The 11,519-nt window shown below is 36.0% G+C and overlaps 2 pseudogenes; one reads left to right on the top strand and one right to left on the bottom strand.

Annotated features, from left to right (window-relative positions):
* The first annotated feature begins 1,085 nt into the window (after positions 1-1,085).
* LOC113091171 (tubby protein-like) lies at positions 1,086-5,295 on the top strand (annotated as a pseudogene).
* A 1,830-nt stretch (positions 5,296-7,125) lies between these two features.
* On the bottom strand, positions 7,126-10,731 carry LOC113091175 (protein RIC-3-like; annotated as a pseudogene).
* Positions 10,732-11,519: the final 788 nt, after the last annotated feature.

Raw genomic sequence — 11,519 nt, 5'->3', positions numbered from 1 at the left:
CCGTTGTTTCCTATGGCAACGGAGAAATGATTACTTTCTTAAAATAACTTGATGGAAACCATGCCTGTATGAAACCCCTGCTCTTACCACTGTTTCACTGGTGATCACAATGTACAGTGTTTTGTAGAAAATAAAAATCTATTACTAAGAAAACTGTATTAGTAGATAAGTCAAATTGGGAGAATTCCTGTAGTGTTATGCATTGTGACTGTAATATATTCTGAAGAAAAAAATTCAAGTTTATTTTTATGCTTTTTTATTTGAGAGACTACATGGAGATTTTTTAAATTGTATTTATTTGTCACACTGCAAAAAAAAAAAAACATTAAACTAAAATCTGTAAACTTTAAGTAATGGTCCTTATCTCATATTATTCACTTGTGCATTTCACATGCATATTTACCTATATATATATATATTATATTTACTATTATATATATATATATATATATATATATATATATATATATTTTTTTTTTTTTTCCCTCTTGTTATTTGTCTGTTATCCGAGCTCTTCCAGTAAACTAATTTCATGGGAGTCTAAATTCGGATGTTATTCATTTGGTTGTGTAGTTGCTCATCCATGTCTCTTGGGCCTGAACTAATACGTCACTGGGTTGCTTTGTTGCTCTTTAACATTTCCATTTTAATCCAGCTGCTTACATTTCAGACCACAGGGACATTTGATTAATATACACTGGGGTCAAAATGTCAAGCAATGAGTGCACTAGTGAAAATGCTTATATAATGTAATCTGTGCAATTAAGTTCAACTCACACTTTTATGTGAACATTTTTTTTTCTTCACAATTTGTTGTTCTTGTTGCTTTCAAGGTTTAAATATAACACATATCTTATTTTTCAGTGGGTGTTCAGATTTTTATTTATTTATTATTAAATCAGCTTTTTTTCCTCATGTCTCATACTTTTTGATTTATATATATATATATATATATATATATATATATATATATATATATATATATATATATATATAATATTTATTTATTTACACTTTGTACCCTTCTCTTAACGTAAAATTTATAATTGACTGGGATCAATCTGTATCTGCCTAATCAATGACAGGAGGCGACCTCAGCTTCCAGCCCATTGGCCAATGAACCATCCATCGACGTAGATGACCTGGAGGAGTTCACTCTCAGACCCGCACCTCAAGGAGTGGCTGTGAAATGCAGGATCACACGGGATAAAAGGCATGGACAGGGGGATGTACCCCACCTACTACTCCATCTGGAGAGAGAGGATGGCAAGAAGGTCAGACACACACCGAAACAATGATTATTTCCATGTTTTCCAAGAAGTCATCATTGTTTAGCACCAGCAATCAAGCCCAATCAGTGACACTCCATTCATCCAATTTGCCAAAGGGCTTGAAATGATTGATTCTGATGAAAGGAAACCATATTTAGCCTGCAGGGAGAGCTAAATGACAACTCAGCATAATATTGCTTCGCTGGTAAATGCTTATCCTAAAATCAAAAATCATATGTTAAAAGCCATGTTTTATAGCCATTTTTTACCTTGTAGAATAATACATATAGCCAACTTCCCTATATGTATATGTATATCTATATGTGTTATATAGTTGGTTGTCATTTCTCAAAACAATATATGGAAACGCTGTCTCTGATTGTTTGTTTGTTTATGTCTCAATCTCTATCGGATGTTTTTGATGTCCGTTTTGTGCTGCTGTTTCGGTGTCCAATTAAATTCTGTTATACATTAGGTTTTCCTTTTAGCCGGGAGGAAGAGAAAGAAGAGCAAAACATCCAATTACCTCATCTCCATCGACCCTACTGACCTATCACGGGGCGGCGAGAGCTTTATTGGCAAACTGAGGTAGATTTAAAGGTTTCATTGTGTCGCGTGATTCATAAGATACAGTAGCGTAACTTAAAACTATGCTGTTTTTTTAGAGACAAGAGACATCTGTCTCTGTCTAAACATTCAAGAGGGACCTTTAATGAGTCTGTGTGAACCTATTTAAAACTGTAATTGGGTTCATTGCTGTTGTGCAGGAGTGTCCTCGTTCATATGAGGAGAAAGCCACTGTGTGCGTTCTAATGTCTGAGTCTCATTACAGCTGCTTAAAAACATACATCTTTGATTTTGTATATGTTACTATTCCATAATTTTTATTAGTACTAAAAAGAAAAAGCTTTAATTTGTATATTTTTTTCTTCTTTTTGATTTTGGTGTGAAATGTGGCCTGAACATATTCTTGACAGTCTTTGGGAGCTTCATTCCTTTGCTGTGACACGCTGAAAACTTCATTGTAAGACTTCATCAGTAAGTACGATGTCATCCCCACAGATCAAACCTTATGGGTACCAAGTTTACGGTATATGACAGCGGTGTGAACCCAGTCAAGACCACCTCCAGCCTAGAAGCAGGGAATCTACGACAGGAGCTTGCCGCAATCTGCTACGTGAGTTTGTGAGCATGATCTCGGTCAATGGCCAGCACAGAGCCAGCACCCAGCCCTGAGGGCCCTGCATTTCAGAGCCACAAGCAACCATGAGCCAAGCCTGACCTCTGCTGGCTGTTTTTTTGCATAGCAATACCACTGATGAAGAAAAAACAGGAAATAAAATGCTAGTGTAGATGAATGAGTTCTAAGAATTTCTCTTCAGTGAGTAGATTTGGGTCACATGTATATAAACATGGTGACTAATTCGGATGTTTGTGTTCTGTTCTGCAGGAAACAAATGATTTTAGGGTTCAAGGGGCCTCGGAAGATGAGCGTCATTGTTCCCGGAATGAACATGGACCATGAAAGAGTCTCCATCAGGCCTCGAAATGTGAGTGTAGGGCTGTTTCAGATAGCATAATGCATAATCCAGCATGTAGGCCTATAGTTGGTGTTTAAATAGGCTGTTATTAGCTACAATCTCAAAAGGTTCATTGTAGTTTTCAAAATTCAAAAATACTTACTAAAAATACTTCCACGATCAAAGGCTGTTAAAGGCTGTCAAGGTGGAAATCTTTTTCAATTTGTTAATTTAGATGTTATCATTTGTGTTACATGACCAGTAAAATACTAGGTAATGTATTACTTATGTAAAACATTAGTCTGAGGCAACCAGTGACCCTTGGCCTATTTTTGTATACAGTATACAAATGTTAGCATTAGTGGCAAAGTTACATGCGCTAATGGAAAGCTAATCCCCCACATCTGTCTGTTGTTTTGCAGGACCACGAGTCTCTACTGGCTCGATGGCAGAACAAAAGCACTGAGAGTGTGATAGAGCTTCACAACAAGACGCCGGTCTGGAACGATGATACACAATCATATGTGCTTAACTTCCATGGCAGGGTCACCCAAGCATCTGTCAAAAATTTTCAGATCATTCATGACAATGACCGTGAGTTAAAAATGATAATCTTAAGCTTTGTGTACTGCTTGCATGGTTTACAAGGCAACAGCAATATTAGTTTTAGAACAATATTAGCCTTAAAATGTAATTCATGTAGAATTATTACACACACACACACACACACACACACACACAAACACATATATATGTAGAAGTACATATAGTAAATATTATATTAAATCTGGAGGTATAAACTGGCCTCAAAATGTATTTGGACACTTGTAAGCCACAATTAGAAATGTATAGCATATTTGCATTATATAGAAAATATCAATGTATCATTTATTTTAAAGGAATATATCACAATTACACTTCTCAGTCAAAACATTTCAGAAAATGAAGTTTGTTAGGTTTCAGTATATAACAGTAAATATACAACTATTTGAAATTCCTTAATCTGAGAATGCAAAAAAATCAAGTCGCCTTTAAAGTTCTTATGCATATTACTAATTAAAAAAAATAGTTTTAATATATTTACAGTAGGAAATTTACAAAATATATATATTTTTAAACTGATTTCATGTTACATCCATCTAAAAATACCTGTCTAAAATAACTGAAAATAGTGTTTCAGAAAAGCGCTAGCATGACTTGTTTGCCAAAGCCACTCTGTTTGATATTTTGTGTCTGCAATGCAATGAAAATCAGATATTTGAAATAGTATTTTTGAAATAGTGTCCAAAAGTGTCCAACCACTACATACTCCAGAGATGGATTGTGTTTTAGAAACCACACAGAGAAGTACCTGTTTGTTTTGTCTGTATTCTCATCCCTGTATTCTGTCTTTCTTGAATGCAGCGGATTACATTGTGATGCAGTTTGGTCGTGTAGCAGAGGACGTCTTTACAATGGACTACAACTACCCCATGTGTGCCCTGCAGGCATTTGCTATTGCTCTGTCCAGTTTTGACAGCAAGCTAGCCTGTGAGTAGCCATCTCTCACTGCCAGCCACAAGAACGAAAGGACCTAGCCAGACTGCTTTACAGTCCCAATCACTGAGTAAAGGGCTGTGGTGAACTCCAAAGCAGCTGGGTCCACTCTCAAGATCCTCCATTGGAGGCATGACTGCGTATCGAGTTTGTTTCTTTGTGCGAATATGACTGAGCAAGGTGGCATTTCTACTTTTTAAAAAAGGGCATCACAGTTGGGGGAAAGCACAAAGACTTCAAAGCTCAACTGTGGGAGTTTATCAGAAGAGGATGCATTCGTTTAATTGACAGTCAAAAATCTCTTACTCACTTTCTTTACTTAACCGTCAAGCTAAAACTAACCTTTTGCTAATGTTCAAATAAGGATCTTTTACAGTAGTACTTCTGTCCCTAAGGTTAAAAACTAAAATCATTTTGCCATGGTCATAATTCTAAAATAATTAATGTTTACTAACCTATCAGTTATGATTTTTCACAAGAAAAATAACATGTAGCTGTGATGTAACAATTTGGATATTTGATTTAATGAACTTTTTGCAATATGACTTCCATATGTGACATTTCTTCAGCTACAAGTCACTTGTCTCATACAACGTCTTTTACATATTTAATGTATCAGTTCATTCTTCACAAGGACTCCGAAGCCAGTATGAAGTATGACAGTCTAACATATTTATCCACTATTTATGTATTTATAGATTTCCATACCATCTGCTGCTTGTGTCTTACCCCATGCCAATAATTCCCCGTGCTTCAAGCACAAAGCCTGACCAAGGTGCCTCCACATTCGAGCTTTTGGTTTGGATTTCTTAAAAATCATCTGATGAATGTATGACAATTCCACAAAATAGATGTCATCATTATCACTTTGTGTCCATCTGCACAGTTCTGCAAACGGTTTATCTACAGTTTTCAAGGGAACATGAGACCCACAAATGACATTTATATAATTTAAACAAACCAAAATGAATGGTTCCATATCCAGATCCACACCAGAAGCTCTGGTGTGAAAGCCCCTGAAGTCCTACATGGTGGAAGAAGTGTGTTTATGTGAGGGTCAATACCAGGGTAAGTACATACTGTAATCACCTCATACTGACCCACTACATTTGTAGGGGAATGTACTGAGCACTTTATTCAGAGATGAATGGTGGAAAGCTGTAAATATTGTGCCTTTGGATGAAACACTTGTGATGCTTGAAGTTGGTGAGATGCTACATTGTTTTCTTAAGCCAGTGTTGTTTACATGCACTTTTAAAAGTTGGATTTCTGTCTGCCTACATTAGTAATTTGCCATAGAAACATTTTAGTCCAACTGAAATTTAACTGGTCTGATTTTTTGGGGGTCGGACTATCAGATCTTGATAAAGTGATTGTAGTTTGATTATAACTGTGCATGCAAACAAAGTCATCTATTTAATTTCTGCTGCATGAGGATAATTGTGAATCTGTGGATCGAACAAAGCATCAGCGTGGAATTTAGACAAAACTCACATCATCATTTATAATTGTATTGAACACTTCTGTGTCTTTGCTGAACAATGCTGATGAATGAAGAAATGAAATAAGTGAAGCGGAGTTATCAGTGTGGCAACTGAACTACAAACATAACAAAACATAAAACCTGCTGCACACACTGCCCTTAAAGCCAAACTATTCTTGAATAGTCTTCATATGGCCACACTGATTTACTAGATCTGCTCTATTATGCATTAGCACGACTCAAGGTTTCTTTTTATCATACTGTTTTTCATTTCAGTCAAACGTCACAAAAACGTTTTGGAAACCGGAAAAAAAAAAAAATCTTTTCATTGTCTGAAATCATATAACGTTAGTGTTAAATGAATGTGTTTTAGAGAAATCAATCCATCATCATTTTTGTTCCCTGCCGAAAGCCCCTTGGTTTAATTTTGAAAAATTTCAAGTTTGTTGTCCATCACGCAAACATTCTTAATTGCACAAACTGTGCATTTTAAGTTAAAACAACAACAACTAATATTTAGATTGTTAATCCAGTATAAAGAGATGAAATTTGCTGTAAATGGCATACCTTTTTTGTTACTATTCTTTTTGTCATAGAAATGTTGTGGCTTCAGACATCCTGTCTTTCCCCTGGAAAAGTATTTTTAATATTACTTTTTTAAAGGAAAAATATAAAGTATATGTAAAGTTCTTTGGCCAATTTGCAAAGAAATCTGTGTAAGTTATTAAAGTTTGTTTTTTAACTGCCTCGTGAAACCATTCCAGCACTCTCTATACTTCATGTAATGCTATAAACAGTTTTTGGGTTCTCTCTAAATGGTTAAAAAACTGAAAATTAGTGCTAATTTTCATTGTTTGGGAAAAAAAATCTCACCACTCTTGTGTTAAATTGATAATGTATAACTATTATGTCACTCTGTTTTGTAAAATGTGTACAGTGGTCAGTATACAGTGTTTGTATACAGTACTCAAAATAAAACTGAATGTGAATTTTTGCATCTCAAATATTTAAGATGAAAATTGCATTTGTGGTACAGTGCTTTACAGCTCATGAAATAATGTTCACACAAAGCCATTTCTGTTTGGAAATGTTTTATTGGCAAAGACTTTTTTTGGAAAAAGGGTCTTGAAAGTGCCTATTTTTGACACAACATACTCTAAAATCTTCTCTAGCTGTTCTTGGAAACAGATGAAAGAGATCTCAAGAAAAGCCTAGATAGTTACAGTTTCCTTAAGCAAAGCAAGAAAGATTCACAGTAAGGTATGTTTAAACTAGAGGATAAACGAACACACGACTATTGTTTTTTTTCCCCAGGCTGGTCACTTCTTCACCTTTTGTTTCTTGTGACGCATTCGAAGAGTCCCAGAGGCTTGAGCTTTGGTAGATTCTGACTTGTTGGAGATGATAGTTACCTCAGGTTGGTATGTTTGTAGGAAGTCAAGGAGGTCTACTTCCTGTTCCTCCGATTCACATTCCACTTCATCATTAAATCCCAGGCTCTCGGCCTCCATCAGAGGATCCTCCTCCTCCTTCTCTGTCTCACTCTGCCCATCTTCATTATGTTGATCTTCCCTCTTTTCTTCACAGTCTTCTTCATCACCATTTTCTTCCTCTTCATTCCTTGCCCCATCATGCTCCACTTCCTCTTCTTCTTCTCCATCATGTTCTTCTTCCTCTCTTTCTCATACTTGCAACCAACAGCTCCACCCTTTGGATAATGGAAGACATGTCTGTGATCGCTAAAAGTGATTTGTCGTCTTCTCCTGCTTGGTTTCTGTTCCTCCTCGTTTTCACGAGGGTACTCGAGTTTCTCATCATCCTCATCAATACTTTTAAGAAGACAGGGCTGGTCTTCTCGAATCTCATCCTCCTCTCCTCCTCTTCCTCTCCTCCTCTTCATCTTCATCCTCATCCTCTTCATATTCCTCTTCTTCTTTGTCGTCCTCTTCTTTTTCTCCATCATTCTCCACTTTCACCTCCTCATCAGGATCATCCTCCTCCTCCTCTTCTTCTTCCTTCTCCATTCTCTCAGCAAGCTCCTCTGCTGTGAGTATGACTTGGTCTGGTTCTTCAAGTATAACACTGGAAATCTGCGTCTGCGGGAGGTCGTGTCATACTCTGGGTAGGTCTCCTCTGGATAGCCTTGGGAAGTAGTGAATAAAATGTAATTCAAGGACCAAGAAACAACAGCGGACCCAACACAAAGCCTTGAAGTATACCTTCCCAGTCTGCAGTGTAGGGGGCCTCCTCGGCCTCCTCCTCTGGCGAAGCTTCCTCTCGTAACTGTCTCTCCCGCATCATTTGGGTGATCTCCTTCAGCTGTTTGAGCTTTTTCTCCTCACGCCTCCGTGTGCCCCTGCGTGACCTGAAGTCAGAACCAGTGGTGAGACAGAAATACGTTATTAAAAGCAATTTATTACAATCATTGCAAAAACAATATACACATTCTTTCTAATTATGAAGCTGCAAAACAAATGTACCACTGTTGTTCATTATTTTAAAAATAATTTAAACTTGTCAACAAATTGCACAGGCTGCTAAAAATAGAAAAGGAAACAAATATGTTTCCTCAGAAGAATATGGATCTATGTTCTGTGAATTAAAAATAATAATAATTTGTATTTGGCAGATCCTTTTATCCAAAGTGACTTACACTGCACTCTAGATATGCATTATAACAGTTAATGCATTTCTTGGGAATCATAATGCTGTGAAATAGCACTTTCCCTTTTAAAAAATGGATTCCAATTTCCATTTGAAGTTGCATGCAGATCATGTCAGTGCTCTGTCAGCTCTTTGATCAGTAAGATACTGGATGGTGCAAGGAGAGAAATACGATTTGATTACCTGGTAGATGGGTGGACAACTTTAGATATTCTCTTTTCTCTGGCTTTTTCACTCATTCTGGCCTGCCATTTGGTGCCCAGCTGACAAGTAGCTGCCAGGGAGACAATTGAATTGAGGTTTAGAATCACATAAGATACAGATATTCACTCAAACATGTGGCCGCCACACTTTGTAGTTTCATTTAATCATACATTTATTTAAATAGCAAAATTGTAAGGATAGTTTGATCTCTTCATACACGTGCTGTATCAGGGAGTGAGTGCAGTAACTGATGCTCTATGTCAGTTGCCTCCTCCACCCTTTGGTATCCATTTGTTGAATAGAGCTAAACCCTCTTACTAATGATTCCAAAAGACATGCAGTTAATTGGTATTAGGAGGGGCTAGCCTTCTAAAACATTACTTCTGATTGTTAATTCCGGGTTGAACAAAGCTTGCCATGTCTTGGACAGGATCTTAATCTACTTTATCTGGAGTTGCATGTGGTTTAGCTACAGAAATGCTGAGAATGAATGCAATAAGAGTAAAAAAGAATGTGATTTTTAAAAAAAAGGTCACAATTTTACATATGGTGCTACTAAGGTGAGCATCCATTATTAGGTACATAATGTTGTCTAACTAGGTTTGATGTATATGTAACTCACGCATCTCTTCAAATGTGTATTCTGACTGCAGCCATAGGGAATCTGCAACCTTGTCGATGAGGTTTGTCCTTAGAGGTCAGCTGTTGAAAGATCAAAGTAAGCATAACTGAAGCATATATGTGTGTGTGTGTGCGCGCGTACCTATGGCTATATATACACACACATATACATATAAAAATTTATTTTCTTCAGCTTAGGATATTTTTAATTTAATTAGAAGTGACAGTAAAGACATTTCTGGACTGATTTCTGAAAGATCATGTGACCCTGAAGATTGTAGTACTGTAATTGCTACTGAAATCAGCATTGGCATCACAGGAATTCATTACATTTTCAAATATATTGAAATACAAAACAGTTCTTTTAAATTGTAATAACATTTCCACATATTACTGTTTTTTTTTTTTTGTGTTTTTTTTTTGTAGTTTTGATAAAATAAATGCAACATTGTAGGAATAAGAGACTTCTTTCATAAACATTAAAAATCTAACTGACCCAACTTTGAAACATTTCTGTACTATATTAAAGAGCCTGCTAGATCTTTCTCTTGGGGAATCAGTCTTACAGGAGAGCTGCTGAATGGAGCCATTTTACCAAATAGCTTCTGGTAAGACTCACTTTAAAGAACAAGTAGATGATATAAAGGAAAATCCCAAAGCCATAGACGGGGATGACCTGGCCCAGGAGATTCGGCTTGCCAACACTTTGGCTCTGGCAATGGCCTCTGGGTTGTAATGCTTGATGTAATGAGAGTCTGTGTCCCAGTGATCATGATCTTCAGAGAATGAATGTCTGTGGTCGTGGGGGAGGAAAATGTCCTGGTCCGACTTAAAAAATAAATAAAAAAATATAATTATTTTATAGACACTGCCACTAAAAAAAGAGCAATTTCTATTCATTTTTTTTCTGTATAAAACCAGTGGTTATCAAAAATATGAATTACAAAAATTAACTAAATTAAACTAAACTAAATGACATATATGAAATCTCCTTATAATGTTATAATTATCCATATTATTATTCTTTTTTTTTTTTTCAATGGTTACGGTGTTAGGTTTTGTTAGGAATAAATGAGGATAGATTTGTTTAGGAATGAAAGTGATCCTCACATTATGAAGCCACACACGAGGAGCTGGTAGAGGTTAACAGGGGACCTGAGCACAGAGATCACAGGGATGGTAAATCAGCACTGACATTACTGAAACATTAAACGAGGGATGATGAAGGATTACATTTTTGTCTCATCTTACCCTCCGACTGCGCTGTTTCTTTCTTCACTCTGGGTAAAAATAATTTGGGTAGAAATAAAGACATACAAAGAACGATGCAAGAGATCAAGGTGATCTTCTGACTTGTTGAAACGGCCATATCGATACGACGGAGAAAACCGATGCTGTAGAACAAACGGTGAGGAGCGTCAACATCACGACATCACTTTTACGAAATTTCCTGTTGATTCGCTGAAGCGGGATTGACTGGAAACATTAATCCGCCTTCTGAGTGAGATTAGACTGACGACACATTAAATCAACTCACTCAAAATCATCAATCATATTTGTGACCTGTTATTAACCTGTTTTATGAGATCATTTAGTCTTTTACTCTTTATTGTAATTTTATCGCTGCCCTTTTATTAACACACAGAGGATATCTCATGTGTCCATAAGATATATCCCAAATTTACATTCCATTTTTTTTTCCAGATTTGTGTAACCCAGCTGCATTTTTTAATTATAGGCTTTTATTATTATTATTATTATTATTATTATTATTATTATTACTGTTGTTGTTGCTGTTGTTTATGATGACAGTGATGTGATGATGATGTCGTGTTCGCGTTCTTGTTGTTGTTATTCACCTATTCGTCCAGTAGATGGCAGCGCTGTCCTGATTATAGCGCTCATCAGACCTCATTAAAACCTTGTATTGAGATCTCAAGTACACTACAGATAAATACATTGTATAGGTTGTGGGCAATTTGTCTTAATATATATAACATTTAAATGATTGAAAACCATTTTTTTTTCTTCCATATAAAATATATGTCCCAAAGTATAACATACATAAGTCATTAAATAATGTGTTAAATTCATTAAATATCACCACATGGCATCTATATGACTGTTTTTGTGATAACAATGATCTACTTAACTAAGAAATTGTTGTTCATTTTTATTATATTATTATATAATATAATGTTTTTCATTTTAATGTAATGT

This window comes from Carassius auratus, unplaced genomic scaffold (genome assembly GCF_003368295.1).
Source record: "Carassius auratus strain Wakin unplaced genomic scaffold, ASM336829v1 scaf_tig00214110, whole genome shotgun sequence".
Taxonomy (NCBI): domain Eukaryota; kingdom Metazoa; phylum Chordata; class Actinopteri; order Cypriniformes; family Cyprinidae; genus Carassius; species Carassius auratus.
The sequence above is the reverse complement of the archived record's forward strand: the minus strand, read 5'-3'. Positions and strand labels throughout refer to the sequence as shown.